Raw genomic sequence first — 19,190 nt, 5'->3', positions numbered from 1 at the left:
GGACAATGTTGAATTGCTAGCCGGTGATTCACACCTACCAGTTGCTCTGTGGGATGCAACTTATTCTCAGCCTGACAGTCTGAGCACATTACATGTGAAGATACATGAGCACATCCGTCATACGTGGAGCAGGACTCCATGACCCATAAACCTTCCAAGCACAGCTATTCTATCATATTAGCCGAATAAAGGGTGACATGCGTAGCTGTTCTCTCTTTGAGAATTGCCATGCTGTCTGTCTGTTGGAAAGCCCTTTGAGTGACACGCAGGACGGCTGGGACATACGGAGGACTTGAGGACTCAGAAACATACCTAGTAGGACTTAGAATCAAAGACTTCTAAGTGAACATGACTTTCCTCTCTCTTCTGGGGACGTTGGGAAGAAAATATGAAGAAATGCAAACTGATTTGGCTCACCTACCCTAGCTCCCCTGCTTCTTTGTGTTTGTCTTTTTGTGTTGCTGTGGCCAAAGACTAACAAGCGGTGAAGTGGCAAAAGGCTGACAGTAGGCAGAGCAGCAGAAGCAAATGGCTGGGGGGAAAACACAAGCCGTGTGATGAAGCTCTGAGTAGTCAGGAATTGGACTGTAATATGATATACATATTCCATGGTCATAATTTGATATTGTCAACAAAAAGCACAATTAAAAAATCCTCCAGAGAAATAAATAAGAGAGTGAAGACTGGAGTGCCTACCTCTCGGTCCACCGAAGACGTCACCAATTCACCTTTCTGATTCCCTCCCTTTGACTTAGTTCAATGCACTTAGCACATCTGAGGCAGTGATTTGCATTACCATTTTAATGGCATTGGATTCTTTCATTATGTAGCTGGTGCACATGTATCAACATTTTAAATTTTGGACATTCTAAAATACATTTGGCAAACTGCAGAGGCAAAACCCGTCTGTGAGCCATAGAAACTAAAACCTGGTGCATGTCTGAACAAATGTGGAAGCCCGTCTCTGCCGTTCAGCCCCAAAGTACTGTTGCTTTGTGTGACCTTTTGAGAGATATTCAAGTGGTTTTGAAATACCATCGAAAGATGATCAGTGGTAATTGCTTTACGGGTCCTACTCCCATTGGGAAAACATGTTACGTGAAGCCCACTCTTAACCTCTGATATGATTTTTAAAGATACTTTTTAAAAAGTCAAGACATTTGAGAGTCACCCATTCAAGGCCAAATAAAAACAATGTGCAAAGAGCTTTTCAGTTCATAATGGTTCAGGTTTAAGCATAAAATAAGACCCGGTATCAGCTATTAATTAGTCTTAGATTGATTTTATAATTTGTGTATTACCTAGTCTTCTCGATTGGGTTGAAGGTATTACAATAGATGAGGAAGCTAAAATAAATCAGCTCCTGTATTTTAGCATCTCTACTAAAATACCTAGTGTTATGTCGAGTTTTAGAACTATTGATACTGTGTGACCCATTATTATGGATAATCAAACTATAACACGATTCAACCTAGGCAGAGACCTTAGAGATCTAACACAGAGAAACAAATAGACACATACACATCTATGTTCATGACTGTCTTCTTTACAATAGCAAAAGAGGTAAAAAACCTAAGGTGCATGGACAAACACGATTCACAGTGGAATAGTGTGCAGTTATAAGAAAGCATGTTGTTATCAAAACAGATTATAACATGGAAGATTCTGAGGGACAACACACCAATAACAAAAGGATGGATAGTGTATGATATCATTATCATCAAAAGATAAGAACGGGTATTTATGTAGAAAGTAACATTCTCCGGTGGTTCCCCTACAGAGAAGTTAGAGAACAATAGAGACTTGCTCGCTTTAGTGATGGAAGAGGCAGTGTCCAGTGAGGGTGAACTTGACTCATACCGATGATGACAAATAATCGGAGAAGTTGGACTATGTGAAAGAAGAATGTGGCACCAGGATTGGAGGAAGGCTTATCAACAATCTGCAGTATGTTATGACACGACCTTGCTTGCTGAAAGTGAGGACTCGAAGCACTTACTGATGACGAACCAAGATTGTACCCTTCAGTGTGATTACTGTAAAGTGAAAAAAACCAAAATCCTCGCAGCTGGACCAGTAGGCAATGGTAAATGGGGAAAAGAATGAAATGGTCATGAGGGTTGTCTTGCTTGGATTCACAGTCAGGTCTCATAGAAGCAGCAGTCAAGCGATCAGAAGATGCGTTCCCTTAGTGAAATAGGCTCGGCCAAAGCTTGTCACAGAGTATTGAAAAGCAACGCTGTTACTTTGAGCACCCATCTGTGCCAAGCCAGGGTCTTCTCAACTGCCTCACATGGATGGGAAAGTCAGATATTGAATAAGGAAGACTGTACTCCTGGAGGTGTATTAGTGACTCGTTCAGCTATGATCAGCAAGGCCAGCAGTTGGAAAGCACCAGTTGCTCAAGGGAGAAAGGTGGGGCGTTCTAGCCCAGTGAACAGTTGCAGTCTCAGAAACAGACAGGGCAGCCTACACTTCCCTAGCAGGGTCACTGTGAGTCGGGATTGACTCAAAGGCAGTGAGCCATAAGGATGGGAAAGTTGGATGCTGAATAAGAAGCGCTGAAGAATTAATGTGTTTGAATTGCGGTCTGGTGAAGAAGAAAGAAAGTACCATGGACTGGTAAATGGACAAACCAATCTATTTTGGAAGAAATCTGGCCTTCGAGGCAAGGATGGTGAGACTTCGTCTTACATACTTTGAAAAGGCTGTCAGGAGAGACCAGTCCCCGAGGAAGGGCATTGTGTTGGGCAACGTAGAGGAGCAGTGCAGGAGAGCAAGGCCCTCGAGGAGATGGGCTGACCTGACAGCTGCAACAATAGACTCAGAGACAGGCACAACTGTGAGGATAGTGTAGGACCGGGTTGTGTTTCACTTTGTTTTGCACAGGGTCATTATGGGTTAGAATGGACTTGATGGTACCTACTGACACAACAATAATGGCATTAGGAAGTGCTCAATCCAAATATACTTGATACAATTGATGTATGAATTATTATAAGAGCTGTAAGAGCTCCCAATAAAATGATCTTTTAATAAAAATGAAGTACACAATCAAGGGACAGTTTGGTAATGCTGTACTATATAATTTTACAGTGAAAGTATGCTAGAAATATATGTACCTAGTACCTATAGTATATAGTATGTATGTGGTATATCCATACACAGATATGCATATAGTATATACAATTATATAGGTATGCATAAATATGTATAGGAAGGCATATATAAACATGGTTGTGCATGAATAGGTATATTTGTGGGGACGTGCATAGAAATATTTATATGTGCTGTATAGTCACATGTATACTAAGAACACAGGGGACACAGCTATTGATATTCCCTATACATAACCACATACCTCATGGGGTAGGCTTGCTGAGTCTGAGAGTTTGTTATCACAGCCTGAGGGACATACAACTTGATAGTCCACGGCTACATCCTAGTTAGGCAAAGAGCATCGGAGACCTTCAACGTGTGTGAGTGAACATCTCCATCTCACTATTGATCTTTACTTCACTGCAGCAAAAGAAAAGAGGGAAACCAAAGACTCAAAGAAAAATATTAATCTGCTGCATTCATCACCTACACGAACATTGGTCTGACCTACAATGAGAAAAAAAAGAACAATGTGTACTCAGCTGCCACTTCCAAATGCTTCAACCAAGGACACCGTAAATGGTAGACAGAATCAGAGACAGTTACTCTGGGATACCCTTTAGACTTGTCAGTCAGACTGCTCTTTGAGGTTTCATTCCATCAGAAGACCAATCGGCTCATAAATACCATTACCCAACAGAACCATGCTCCTCTAAAGAACACCGAATGGTAAACATTTGCCATAGACCAAAGGTAAGGAGGTAAAGGAGTTTGGAGGGAGGGGAGTTAAATCGATGAACCAAAACAACCAGAATGCAAATACTGAGAATGCTGACACGTTGTGAATTATGTAACCAATGCTCTGAATTATGTGTGTAGAGATTGTTGAATGAGAACCTAATCTATTTTGTAAACTCTCACCTAAAACACAATATGTTTTAGAAAAGTACATAATAATTGAGTAGAGAAAATATTGCATAACAGCCGTGCTAGATATTTTCCACAGCAAAGCTACGTGGTATGCAAGACAGGGGAACATTAAGACTGAGCTGAAAACTCTCACCTAATACCATAACCTCTCAAGTGGCAGCGATGGGTTTGGCTCTCCTTTTCATTCAAATTTCCTACAAAATTGCTCACCTCTGACACGACTGTTCATTGAAGCACACTATGCAAATTAACATGTTTTTGAAAACTAAGAAAGAGAGTTGGTGATCGGGACTAATTTTGAATTTCCAAAATGAGGAGTATTTAAGGTCTAAAGTAAGATGTAAGTGCTCAACTTCTCTGCCCGCTTGTCATACTGAGGTGTTCTGATGGTTACAGTTTATGTTCACTTGCTGATACCTGTGTGGAGGTGGGGTGGAGTCCAACTTATCAATCAGGTCACAGCCTGAGGAAGCCTTGTTGGGGGTGGAGCATCTTAATAAGAGAGAGACCGAGGGTTTCTCGTTGCCTTCCTACTTGCCTGGATTGTGCGTCTGGCTCTGAGGTTGGTAGCCCATGCAAGCAGCTGACCTGGGTGCTCTGACACTCTGCCATATTCCTGCAGATCGTGCATCCATGTGATTCAGAATCCACCAGCCTTTGATCTTCCAGTTTTCCACTTCATCCACCATCGATTGCATGGATCTGAAGAGGGCTCTGAGTAGCATCAGACTCATGGACTTGAGGTGAACTGATCTGTGGGGCTTTCTTGATATAAAATTTTTGACATAAAGTTATTTTTTTATACATAGGCGAGTGTTACTAGTCTTGTTTCTCTAGAAACTCAGCTTAATACAGGTGTGATACTTGAAGCTATGTCACCAATATTATGAATAGCAGCAGCACCTTGTCTGACAGAGGACCAGAAAATGAACACTTCAGCTTAGAAGGCACTCAACATACAACCCGTGAAGCGCTGCCTCCTCAAAGAAGGACCAATCTCAAAGATGTGTTTGGGGTAAAACTTTTGGGAGCTTCTTTTGCTATAGGACCTGACCAAATATTAGAAGGAAGAGTTACAAACATCAGTCATTAAACAGAATGTGGAATGTACGATGGAATGCATGAAATAGAAGTCATGGAGAGTGAAATGGGACACAGCATCTGAAATAGACTGTCACTAGCTATTTTGAATTGAACCATTATCTGATCTACTAAGCCAGAAAGGACAAATTGATGAGAATGGCTTCACATCCATCTCATCAGAAAGAACATTTCAAGATCTATCCTGAAACAGAAAATCGTTACTAATAGAATAGTATTCATATGACTTCAAGGTAGATCCATTAATACAACTATCATAAATTTATGCACCAACCACTAACGCCCCAAATGAAGAAATTTATCAATTTAAACTGAAGTCTGAAATTAATCATACACGCAGCCAAGATGCAGTGGTAATTACTGGTGACTGGGATACAACTGGAAGCAGAGAAGCAGGATCGGTAGATTGCCTACATGATAGAAATGGTGCCAGGGATCACATGAACAAATTTTGCAAAACCAAAGACTTAATTATGGAAATGCAAGGGCATTTCATAAGGTAAATGGAAAAATTCTATTTTTTTAAATTCAATTTTCCATATATATTTTTGGATAGCTCCTCATACCCTTAAAAATAGCATCAGCAGTGATTTTAGACCTGAAGCCAGATGAATGGAATACACAGGAATTAAACTGACTGCATCTGTGGAAAGCCATGATGGAGAAGCTCCCTACTAACAGTCAGAACCAGGCCATCAATTGTTCTTATGCAAGTTCAAGTGGAACATCGAGGAAAGCAAGTTTAGGTGAGTCAGAGTTTGACTTTCACTCTATCTTTCCTAAATTTAGAGACTATTTACAGATACACTGATACATTGAACACTAAAAATCAAACAAGTTGCAGGATATATAAAGAAAGCAAATTTTCATTAAAAATACAGGAAGGAAACAAAATAAAAAAGATCTCAAAATAAACCCTGACACTTACTCTTCAACAAAGAATAGCTAAAGCAAATGGAGTAAATGATGAAGCACAATAGTTGAATATAAAAATTAAATGGACCACGTGGGAAGACAAAGTACAGTACGTCAATGTACAAATAATTAGGGGAAGAAAGACTAAACTTATCATTTTCAAGCTAAAAGGACTGAAGAAAACTCAAGCCTTGAGTTCCAATACTGAAGGATTCTATGAGCACAATTTTGAATAATGCAGAGCGCATTAGAATAAATAGAACACATATACAGAGTCATTGTAGCTAAAATAATTGAACAGCTTTTAATCTTTCCAGGAGGTATTATATGACCAAGAACGGATGACATTAAATAAGGAAGTCCAGATGTCTTGCACACAAAGGGCTCAAGCATGTGAGGGAGCACCAGTAGAGGTGTTGCAACAAACAGGTGCAACATTGGAAGTGTTGACTCTTGATACAAAACTTGGAAGATAAGTTATCTGACCAACTGACTGGTGGAGAGCTATTTTTGTCTTAATTCCATAGAAAAGTGATTCAAGAGAATGTGCAAATCATTGAACAATATCACACACAAGTCAAATCTTGATGAACATAGTTAGAAAATGGTGTAGACATACATCGACAGGCAACTCTCAGAAATCCAACCTGGATTTAGCAAAGAACATTGAATGAAGGGTATCATTGCTGATGTCAGATGGAATTTGGATGAGATCCAGGCAAAGTATTTACAATCTCTTACTGATTATGCAAAGGGATTCAACTGTGCGCATCTTAACAGATTGTGGATGACATTGTGAATAAAGGGAATGCCAGGATAATGGTGCTCATGTGTACACTGTACATAGATCAAGAAACAGCCATTCTAACAGACCAAGGGGACACTATGTGGTCTAAAATCAGAAAAGATGTGCATCAGGTTTCTATCCTTTCACCACGCTCATTCAATCGTACACTGAGCAAATGCTCCAAGAATGGATTACATGAAGTTGGCCATGGCAACAGGAGTATATTAATTAATAACCATGTGCAATATTTGGATGACAAAGTCTCTGTATTGATTCTATAGTAAATAAGATGATGCCAGATAATCATGAAAAATTAGTGTGTTAATAATATGGAACTAAATGAATTTGAATTATAGTTCATAATATTTATATATAAAATTATGTTGTTAATGAATAATGGCAATTCTATTTTACTTTATTGTCCTCAACAATAGCTTCACATTTTAATATTTTTGTTTGACCAAGGTTTACTTTATCTTGTAGAATGTTTTTGACTTACCTTCGTATGTAATGTTTTTGTTTGTACATAATTAATACATTTAGTTCTCCATTTAGATACTTAAATTTTTTATTTTTTATAATTTTAGAAATTTTACTATGAATTGAATTCCTGGGTTACTTTGTGTATATTCTGCATGGACTTCATTAATCTTTTTGAATATTCTTGATTCAGTTGTTAGAAAGGCTTTAGTTTTAACCAAATTTGTATAAAATATTTTAAGAAGGCTTCTTTTATGCAACTAATTGCATTTATGTCTGACTGCCTGGCATTGTCCTCAAGTGCTTCTTTGTTCCTGAGATTGCATTTGGAATTTCTATGAGTACATTTTTAAATTTATGGATTTTTAGGCAATATCTACACAGCTACTAATATTCTTCAGTTGATTTCAAATATTGTACATTTTAGCTCTAGAAATTTAAACGGATTTTTACATTAATTTTTTTCCTTTAGCTATTACATTTTTAACTCTTTAATACATTGAAAGATGCCTGTCTTTTAAAGTCCTTTTCTGTAAATTATACATATTTTTAAATTCATAATTTTTCTATTGGATTTTCATTATTTGGTTCTGATTCTGAGTCACAACTCCTCATTTCTTGCATGCCTAGTGATTCTCTATTGACTATTATTTGTTTTATACTACCGTTGTAGCAAATGACCACAAACGTGTTGATTTACAGTATGTACATTTAGTCTCTTCAGAGGCCAAAATTCCAGAATAACTCATTGGACACAGATCTAGGTGTTGGCACGCTCTGCCTCCTTGTCTTTCCTACTTTTAGTACTTGCATTCTTTAGCTTATTCTCTCTTCCTCCAGCTTCAAAACTAGCGCGCGCGCGCACGCGCACACTCACACACACTCACACTCACACACACACTCACACACACACACTCACACACACACTCACACACACTCACACTCACACACACACTCACACACACTCACACTCACACACTCACACACACACTCACACTCACACACACACACTCACACACACACTCACACACACACACTCACACACACACACTCACACACACTCACACTCACACACACACTCACACACACACACACACACACACACTCACACACACACTCACACACACACACACACTCACACACACACACACACACTCACACACACACTCACACACACTCACACTCACACACACACTCACACACACACACTCACACTCACACACACTCACACACTCACACACACACTCACACACACACACTCACACACACACACTCACACACACACACACTCACACACTCACACACACACACACTCACACACACACACACACTCACACACACATATATATTTAATGAAATCGTGTATTTAATAATGGTTGCATACTTGTTAACTGGTGGGCTGCAAATTTCTTGGCACAGCCTAGTGATTATTTCCATGCGTCCATTTGTTGAAACGTCTCTGTTGGTATGTCATCAATTACCGGAGCCTTATTTTTCACCAATGCCTTCAGAGTGCAACTTGGACTTCCTCTTCAGAACACTTAGTTCTTGGCCTTATGCTACTTTTAAAATTGTTGAACTTTGACAAAATTTTTTGTTCATTAAATCTGTGTATTCTTTCCATCTTTTTTTGAGGCGTTTTGCATCGTTCCATATTTCCCCCATAAACCTTCAATATTGCAATCTGAAGCTTTCTTCAAGTCCTTAAGCTTCAGAAATGCTTGTTGCATTCTCCCATTTTGGTTTTCTAACTCTGCACATCCTAGTATTATATTATGCATTTCTTAGGTCGCTGAAATATTGTGCTCAGCACTTTTACGTCATCATTTCTTCGCTTTAGCTACTGTATGATCAAGAGCTATTTCAGAGCCTCTTCTGATGTCCATTTTGATCTGCCCCGCCCCCACCCCCTGTCTGTTTAATGACCGCTTACTTTCCCCACATATGCTGCTCTTGATGTCATGCACAAACTGATCAAGGCTTTGGTCACTAGTATTTGGTGTGCTAACCCTGACGTAGAGATTGATTCACTCGAAATTTATATGGGATGTGCTAAAGGGTCTCTTTTGGCTTATGAAGTTGTTTTAATTCTCTTCAGCTTGAACTTGAACTTATTGGTGAGCAATTGATGGTCTGCTCCACATTTGTCGCCTGAACTTTTGCTGATAATATTGCACCTCGCCATTGTCTCTTCCCACAGATGTCGTCAATTTGACTCCTGGGTATTTGCAATGAAGGGCTTAGTCTTGCAAATTGTTAGTGTGTTGTCTCCAACTTCATTTCAATCCCCAGGGCTATATTTTTCAGCCACGATCTTTTCCTCTTTGTTTTGAGCTTTTGCATTCCAATAGCCAGCAATCATCATCACAACTTCATTGTGTGCTTGACAAATTTCAGGCTGTAGAAGTTGGTAAAATTCTTACATTAATTCATCATTGGTTTTAATGGTTGGTGCATACATTTGAATAATACTATTATTAATTGAACTTGTGTTGTCTTAATTAGTGTTATCCATAGGAGTCCTAAACCACTTGTAAGTCAGTTGTTGTACTATGGTGGCTTGTGTGTTGGTGTGCTTTGAGAAGCTATGTCACTGGTTTTTCAAACACTAACAGAGTCTAGCAAAGTGAACAGGTTTCAGTGGAGCTTTCCAACTAATCACAGACTAGAAAAAAAAAATTGGCTGAACATTTTAATGGAAGTAACCACTGAAAACACTATGCATAACACTGAAACATTGACAGACAGTAAGGCCTAATGAATGGAAGTCATGCATGTCAGAGATAGCACCCAAAGATGAGGATGGGGCAGAAAGCACTAGATATGTGACTGAGGAGGATCTACTTATTCCAAGTAGAGTTAACTCTGGTGGCATAAATGGAGTAAAGCCTGCAGGAGGAAAGCCTTCTGGGTCATCCTTTGCTGATGGGGCACAACTCAAAATGAGAAGAAACAGCTGAAAATATTCATTTAATGGCACTTGAAATGTAGGAAGTATGAATCTAGCAAAATTGTCAAGAATAAAACAGAATGCACAATGATCAATATAAAAGGCAACTATGAGCTGAAATGGACTGGTAATGGCCATTTTGAATCCTAAAATCATAAGGTTTCCTGACTAGGCATGACGCAACAAGAGGAATGGCTTTGCATTCATCATCAAGAAGGACATTTCAAGATTTATCTTGATATAAAATGCTGTCTGTGATAGGATTTTATCTGGTCACCTTCAAGGAAATTGAGAGAATATAACTATTATTCAAATTTATGCACCAACCACAAAAGCAGTAAGGGAGATATTGAAGAATTCTACCCATCTTAATTCAGTCTGAAATTGATCAAATTCAATAAAGATGCCTGCATAGTTGTTGGTGATAAGAATGCAAAAGTTGGAAACAAAGAAGAAGGAGCAGTAGTTGGAAAATATGGTCCTGGTGATAGAACCGGTGGTGGAGATCTCAGGCTCTAATGGTTCAAGACTAATGACATATTCATAGCAGATAACTTTTTTTCAACAACACAAAAGCCAGGTGGACTTCTCCAGATGGAGTAAACAGAAATTAAATTGACTACATCTGTGGGAAGAGAAGATGGAGAAGCTCAATATTAGTGCCTAAAACCAGGCCAGGGACTGTCTGTGAAACAGATCATTAATTGTTCATTTGTAAGTTCAGATTGCAGTTGAAGAAAATTAAACATATCCACTAGAGACAAAATATGACCTAGAGTATATCCCACATGAATATCAAGTTGATAACTGTCCCCAAACAGATTTGTTGCATTGAACAGTAATGACAAAAGACCTGGTCAGCCGTGGGAAGACATCAAGAACATAATTCATGAGTAAAGCAGAGGTCATTAAAAAGACAGGAAACAGAACAAAGTGGATGTCACCAAACACTCTGAAGTTTGCTTTTAATCATAGGGTAGTGATGGAAAATGGAAGAAATGATAAAGTCAAAGAACTGAATAGAAAATTTCAATGGGAAGCTCCAGAGGACAAAATAAAATATTATAATGAAATGTTCAAAGACCTAGCGTTAGAAAACCAAAAAGGAAGAATATTCTTAGCATATCTTAAACTGAAATAACTCAAGAAATAATTCAAGCCTTGACTGTCAATAATGAGATATTCTATGGGAAAATGCTGAATGATGCAGGACGCATCAAAAGAAAGAAGAGAGCCTCTGTATCATAAAGAACTAGTTGATCATTCCAGGAGGCAGCATATGATAAAGAACCAGTGGTGCTGAGGAAGACGTTCGATCTGTACTGAAGCATTAGCCTACAACAAATCTCCAGGAATTGATGGAAATGTTTCAATATGCCGATCAACCACTGGAAGCACTGACTATTCGGTGCCAGGAAATTTGGAAGACAGTTGATCAACTGACTGGAAGAGATCCATATTTGTACCGATTCCAAAGAATCATGACCTGAACAGAATACTCATATTGTAGAACAATATCATTAATATTACAAGCAAGTAAATTTTTGCTGAAGATCATCCAACAATAGTTTGAGATGTTCAGACTGAAATCAGAAGAGTATAAGGAATATCACCGTGGATACCAGATGGATCTTGACTAAAAGCAGACAATGCCAGAACAATGTTTCCTTGAGTTTTACTGACAAGGCTAAGGAATTGGACTATGTGGACCATTACCAATTATGGATAGTCTTCAGAAGGGTAAATAGTAGACATGGAGAATATATATATATCGATTTTTTTCACTGAACACATAGTAAAGAACTGACTCCATTAGTTATACACGGTATAAAAATTGAAGACACAGTGAGCTATCACGATATTCCAAACTATGGCCATGGTTAAGAAGACTGACAATTTCAAGTGTTGATGAGGATGTTGAGCTGGAAGTCTTGCAGAGTGCTCATGCGAGTGGGAATTGTGTCAGTCACTTTGGAAAACTGTCTTAGATTACCACAGAATATTGAATATACGTACACATAACTTGTGATCTAATACATTCATTTTTATGTATAATCCCAGCAGAAACACACATACAATTACAATATATGAGAATATGTATAGTACATTTAGCCTATATTTGATAGTCAATAACTTAATATAAACATATATAAATAGAAAGGTAAAATTAAAGTTGACAATCATATAATAGAAAAATATAGAAATTGAAAAAATGAATAAACCAATATGTACCAAGCTTCTGATAAGTTGTAAGGAGAAACAAGTCCCTTCAAAGGACGCCGTGCTTGGAAAGGAGAAGGGCAGTAAAACAATTGATCCAGTGGCTGCAATACTGCCTGAAACATAAGAAGACTGTGAAGCTGACACAGGGTCAGTCACTGTGTTTCATTGTCACTGTGTTTCATTCTGTTGTACAAAGGGTCGCTATGAGCCAAAGTGCTCCGATAGCACCTACCATAAGCAATAACAATACATAACCAAGCGGACAAAATACCTTTAATAATGTTAATTGTTACTTTTATAGTTTTGTTTCTTTATATAATTGGTGAGTTACCATCATGTTAATATTTTTAAGTTATTTTGTGGCCTAAGATGATGCTATCTTTTTGTAACTAATATTGTTTCCTTTTTTAGTTGGCATGCAGGAATCTCCTCTTTATCTAGTTCCTGGGTTTTATCATTCATGAGCAGCCATAAGATTAAATGCCCAGCCGTAGCATTTTGATGGGTAGTTTACTCTAGTTCACTTTACTGAAAGGATGTAGGCTGTCACAATCCCAGTCCAAAATAGACCCAGACCATTTTTCCTTTGCTTTCTCTTATCCGGGTCATCACCGTTGGCAGATTTGGGCTATAACCTCCAATGCCATTAATAGCGTGCACAGCTCAGCTTCTTCCTACCTCTTTCATCTGCCCCTATGGCTCCACTACCTGGGTGCTAAGCTTTGCTCTCGACGTGTCTGACCTCTTTTAAACTCAACCTAGTGATTCCAAAATCCCTTCTTAACTCTCTGATGCTTTTAAGAGTATAAAAATATTTCAACTTGTTTTTGGTTATTATGGTGTGTGTTCAAAGAACTTACTACTTTATTGCTGGAAACAAAAGCTCACTATTATACTTCATTTAACTTTTAAAATTTAAAAATTGATGATGTCATAACCATATACCTTATTAAATTATCACAGTAGGAACACATCTATTTAATTATCATCCAGATGAAGGAAGAGAATATTCATTTCCCCCTCCTATTTCTCCAGGTATAACCGACACATTTGCCTCTTTATGATTCAATTTTAGTTCTATAAAATTAAATCATGCAGTACATATTCTTCTGATTCTTTCTTCTTTAGTTTGATATTGTATTTAGATCACCATAATGAATCCATCACTAATTTAACTATATGATTAGTGCTTTGGGCATATTGTATGTCTTAAAGGTAGTCAATTTTTCTTCTAGAAACTATAGTACTTTACAATTTTTGATTCATAATTTATCTAGAGTTGATAGTTACATGGGATAGATGGCAAACATTGTTTCCTCTCTCTCTCTTTATGTTCTCTGTGGATTCCCTTGATTCAGTTCCAACTCTTAGGGATTCTATGTACAACAGAAGAAAACCCTGCCAACCCCCACAGCATCCTCACAATTGTTCTTATGCTTGAGCCCATCTCTGTGAACTGTCAATAATAATTAATTTTGAACAGCATCTCTTCTGATTGATCTAAAGTAACATTGTATATTGAATGAACCGTCCATATGCCGAGTCTATTTCTCAAAAATTTAATCCATTCTACTGATAGACTTCTCATTTATTATACAGGTACTACAATCTTAATTATTTTGAGTGGATATCTTGATATCTCAATGTCTGGGAGAATAAGTTCTCCCACTTGTTTTATGGTTCAACATTGACTTTCCATTTTGATACTCATTTACGAATGTTTATAACAAGCCTCTCCACCCTATCCTCTAAGGAGCACTCTGGCCATAATCCCAGACAAATCAGTTTTTCCTTTTAGCAGTCCATGGTACTTTTAGGACTTTTCTCCAGCACCATAATTCAAATGCGTTGATTCTTCTTTGGTCTTCCTTATTCGATGTCCAACTTTCATCTGCATATGAGGCATTTGGCATACCATAGTCCTCAAAGTAATATCCTTGTATTGAGAATGCACCATAATTGAAATTTCTCAGGTATAGTTGTACATTTATTAAGATGATATAGAAAATTCATGGATTAATTTTAGAATAGTAGTTAGTTTCCCCTCTAGAATAAACACGCCGATGTTGGAATATATTATCCTTTTATATCTTCTTAAGAATGTTAATATTTAATTTAAGGTTATTATATCTATATGCCTGAAGGAAATTTGGCGGGCTATTTTTATTGATGCTAATATCTTTGTCAGGTTATTGTATTAAACTACTCACAAAATGGTTTGGAAAATTGATGCTATTTTCCATATTTCTTTGGTAGAGTGGTTTTAACTTTTCTATTTCTTCTATTTCCTATCACTTCTCCACCACTTATCTGTCAGTTTGTCTTACTGTCGGGGCTTGTATGGCTTGAATGTTGTCACCCCAGAGAAACAAGTTTCAGTGAAGTTTCCAAACTAAGAAGAGACTACCAGTAAAGAAAACACCACTTCTGAGGGATTACCCACTGAAAATCTTTTGAGTAGCAGTGGAACACTGTTAGACATGGTGTCAAAATAGGGAATCAGTCCACTTTTGAGAGATTAGCTATTGAACATGTTAATAGCAGAGAAACATCAGCAATGGGTTAGAAGATGAGCCTTACAGGTTGAAAGGGCCAACAGGTTGAACGGTGCTCAAAGTACGACTGGGAAGAGCTGCCTCCTCAAATTAGCATCGATGCTAATGATGTGGAAGGAGTGAAAGCTTTCAAGACCATCATTTGCTGAAGGGACCTGATTGAAAACGAGAAGGATATCCTTATTAGTGAAAATATCCACTAATAACTGGAATGTGGAATGTATGAAGGATGAATCTGTAACAATTTGAAGTTGGTAAAAATGCAATGGAACCCATAAATAGTAATATCTTAGGCATAGCTATGCTGAACTTGGCTAGCATTGGCTGTTTATAGTGAGACAATCACAGTTACTATTACTCAAATTTATGCACCAACCACTAAAGCTAGTGATAAAGAATTTGAAGAATTCTAACATTTTCAATTTGAAAGATATCAAACAAGGAGTCAAATAGCATTGATTATTATGGCCATTGGAATGCAAAAGTTGGAAATGAAGTCCTGGTAGATAGAAAATTTGGTAAAACAAACAAAGCTGGAGATCACACAGTACAATTTTGCAAAAACAATATCTTCATTGAAATTATCTTTTCTCAACAACATAAATGGTCACATTACACATGGACCCCAGCAAATGGAAAACACAGAAGGCAAATTGCATGTGTGTGGAGTGATGATGAAGAATTTCAATATCCACAGTTGAAACAAGGCCAGGGGCCAGCTGTGAAAAGCAGACCCCAATTGTTGATCTGTAAGTCCAGATTGTAGTTGAAGAAATTAAAACAGGTCCATGACAGCCCATATGACCTTGAGCACTTCCCACCTAAATTTTGAGAACATCTCAGGAACAGGCTTGACACATTGAACACTAATGAATGAAACTGTCTTCAAGAACATCACACGTGAAGAAGGAAAATGGTCATAAGGAAAGAAAAAAAAAAAGGCCAAAGTGGATGTCATAAATGGCCCTGCCTAGTACTTGTCTTCAAAAGGATATCATTGAAGACCCAGGTGCCTTAGCAAAGAGTAGTGATGAAATCAGATAGTGCCCAACTATCAAAGTAATCATCGCCATGTTCCTATGTGCCACTTGGGTGCTGTCAAAGCCATCTGCATTTGTATGCACATATTACTATATCAGCAGGTCCACCTAGATAAGATAGGCTGGACAAACAATGTGAGAAGAAAATAATGAGACCAACGGTCCCTAAGGGACATGAGAGTGTGGGAGGTAGGGGAAGGGAGGAGGTGTTGGCCAACCCATGGACAAGGGAACAATGAGTGGTTCAAAACTAGTGGCAGGGAGGGGATGGGAGGACTGGTAGGGAGTGACCAAGGGCAAGGTAACTGAGAGGAATTACTGAAACCAGAATGAAGGCTGAACATGATAGTGGGACAGGAGGAAAGCATAAGGAAATAGAGGAAGGGAATAGGAGGCAAAGGGAATACATAGAGGCCTAAATACAGACATGTATACATATAAATATATGATTATGGGGGAAATAGACCTATGTGCATAGAGTTATAGGTTTAGTAGTAGGGTAGCAGGTGGACATTGGGCCTCCTCGTGCACATTCCTTTAATACAAGAGCACCTTGCTCAGCTAAATGGTCATTTCATGATACCCACCTTCCCAACATAATTGCTGAAGACATACATGTGCATAAGCAAACATGGTGAAGAAAGCTGATGGTGCCCAGCAATCAAAAGACATAGCGTCTGGGGCCTTAAAGGTTTGAATGAAAACAAGCGGCCATCTAGCTCGGAAGCAACGAAGTCCACAGAGAAGCACACAAGCCTGTGTGGACGTGAGGTGTTGAAGGGATCAGGTAGCAGACAGCAAAGAACAAAAACCATCATTGTGTGATCACATTCCCCACATAAACGCTGAAGATGAATGTGTGCATAAGTAAGTGTAGTGAAGAAGGCTGATGGTGCCCGGCTATCAAGAGATATAGCATCTGTGGTCTTAAAGACTTGAAAGTAAATAAGCAGCCATCTAGCCCAGAAGCAACAAAGCCCACATGGAAGCAGCACACCAACATGTGTGATCATGAAGGGCTGAAGGGACCAGGTTTCAAGCACCAAAGGTGGGGGGAAAATTCATATAATTGTGAATGAGGGGAACACGTAATGGGGACCCAATGCCCATCTGTAGACAACTGGACATCCCTTGCAGAGGGGTAGTGGGGAGGAGATGAGTCCCTCAGAGTTCAGTGTAGCAACAATGAAACTCACAACCTTCCTCTAGTTCTTGAACACTTCTTCCCCCAACTCTCATGATCCCAATTCCACCTTGCAAACCTGGTTAGACCAGAGGATGCACAGCGGTACAGTTGGGATCTAGAAACACAGGGAATCTAGGACAGATGACCCCTCAGGACCAGTGGTGAGAGTGGCGATATTGGGAGGGAGTGGGGGATTGGAAAGGGGGAACCAATCACGGGGAACTACATATAACCTCCTCTCTGGGGGATGGGCAGCAGAAAAGTGGGTGAAGGGAGACACCGATTAGTGTAAGATAAGGTAAAATAATAATTTATAAATTATTATGGTTCATGAGGGAGGGGTGAGCAGAGAGGGAGGGAGAGGGGAAAAGGAAGATGAGGAGCTGATTCCAGGAACCCAAGTGGAAGGTGAATTTTGAAAATGATGAGGGCAACGAATGTATAAGTGTGCTTTACACTATTGATGTATGTGTGGATTGTGATGAGAGTTGTATGAGCCCCAATAGAATGATTTAAAAAATAATCTCTGGGGTCTTAAAGGTTTGTCTTTATACTAACATCCATTTAAATGAGTGAAGTAAAAAATAAATAAATGAGCGAAGTCAACTAAATACACACAGAAGCACACCAGTGCCTGTGTGATCCAAGGATGGCACATTCTTACTATCTTTTCTACATTTTCTGTCCTTTGTGTTTTTGATTTATTTATTTTTATTTTTTTCGCCGTGTCGCTCCTGGTTAAAAGGGCCGCCCGCAGAGGCTTGGCGGCCCCAGTTATGCGCCAGCACTTGCTCTGGCGCTGCAGCTTAACCCCCTGCGCCACGGGCAGGCACAGCGGGTTCAAAGGCAGCGCCTGTGTTTGTGATTTAATAGTTTCTTGTTATGTATCTTTTAGTTTGCTATTATGGCTTTCACCTTTATGTAAATTTTCATTAGACCTGTACACTGAATGCTAGTTTTCCAATTCTTGTGGTTTTTTAGTTTTAGAAGGTTCTCTTGGGACATTTACATCGTGATCAGTTATTGTGGGCTGTACTATGTGAACCCCCGCCCCCGGAGAAAATACGTGTTTTACACACTACCCTCTGTTTCAGGCATTTTAACCCCCTGGAAATGGGCAATCTTTGTGACGTTCACAAAGAAGCAATTGCATATGACCAGGCACTCCCCCAAACCAGATTTTTTTTCAAAGCTATTCTTTCTTTCTTTCTTTCTTTCTTTCTTTCTTTCTTTCTTTCTTTCTTTCTTTCTTTCTTTCTTCTTTCTTTCTTTCTTTCTTTCTTCTTTCTTTCTTTTTACAAAACAACCTATCACCTTCAAAGTGCCCTCCATTACACTTAATACATTTGTCAAATCTGCGATTCCATTCTTGGAAACATTTTTCAAACTCGTCTGTTTGATTGGCTGACAGCACCTCCCTAGATTTTGTTTTTTTTTTTCTTCTCCTCTTCTACATTGACAAATCGCTTGTCCTTTTATGTCCCTCTTCATTCACAGAAACAAAAAGAAGTAGCATGGAGAGAGGAGGTCAGGTCACCTTTTTTTTGAAACAAGAAAACCATTCGTACACTTGAGTTTTTCCCATAGTGCTGTCCTTTTAAGTTGTGTTCAACATCACAACGGTTTCTGCGATATTTTTCCTGTGCAGGAAACAAAATTTCATAGCTGCGTGCTGTTCTCTTAAATCAGCCATCACTAAAAAATGAAGTTCAAATGAAACTACTTTCATAGAAAAAGATTCACTGTGACCAGAGAGAACCTTCCAAGGTGAAGCCACTGGGTACACTAACTCAGAGCAATTGATGCTTGCCTAGGAGAAAAAACATGTACTTTGAAAGCTCCATCCAGTGGAGCTTTATTTCCCCCTTGTTTGTTTGTTTGTTTGTTTGTTTTAAATTCTTGAGACGTAAGAGAGATTAGCCAA

The 19,190-nt window shown here is 38.7% G+C and overlaps 1 non-coding gene across 1 annotated transcript; it reads right to left on the bottom strand.

Annotated features, from left to right (window-relative positions):
• Window positions 1–17,989: 17,989 nt before the first annotated feature.
• LOC142431247 (small nucleolar RNA SNORA76) lies at window positions 17,990–18,119 on the bottom strand. Its single transcript, XR_012780782.1, has one exon. It is a non-coding gene; the product is annotated as a small nucleolar RNA SNORA76 (small nucleolar RNA).
• Between the last annotated feature and the right edge of the window lie 1,071 nt (window positions 18,120–19,190).

The sequence above is a fragment of the Tenrec ecaudatus genome, chromosome 17, assembly GCF_050624435.1.
Source record: "Tenrec ecaudatus isolate mTenEca1 chromosome 17, mTenEca1.hap1, whole genome shotgun sequence".
Classification (NCBI taxonomy): domain Eukaryota; kingdom Metazoa; phylum Chordata; class Mammalia; order Afrosoricida; family Tenrecidae; genus Tenrec; species Tenrec ecaudatus.
This window is presented reverse-complemented; position numbering and strand designations above follow the sequence as displayed.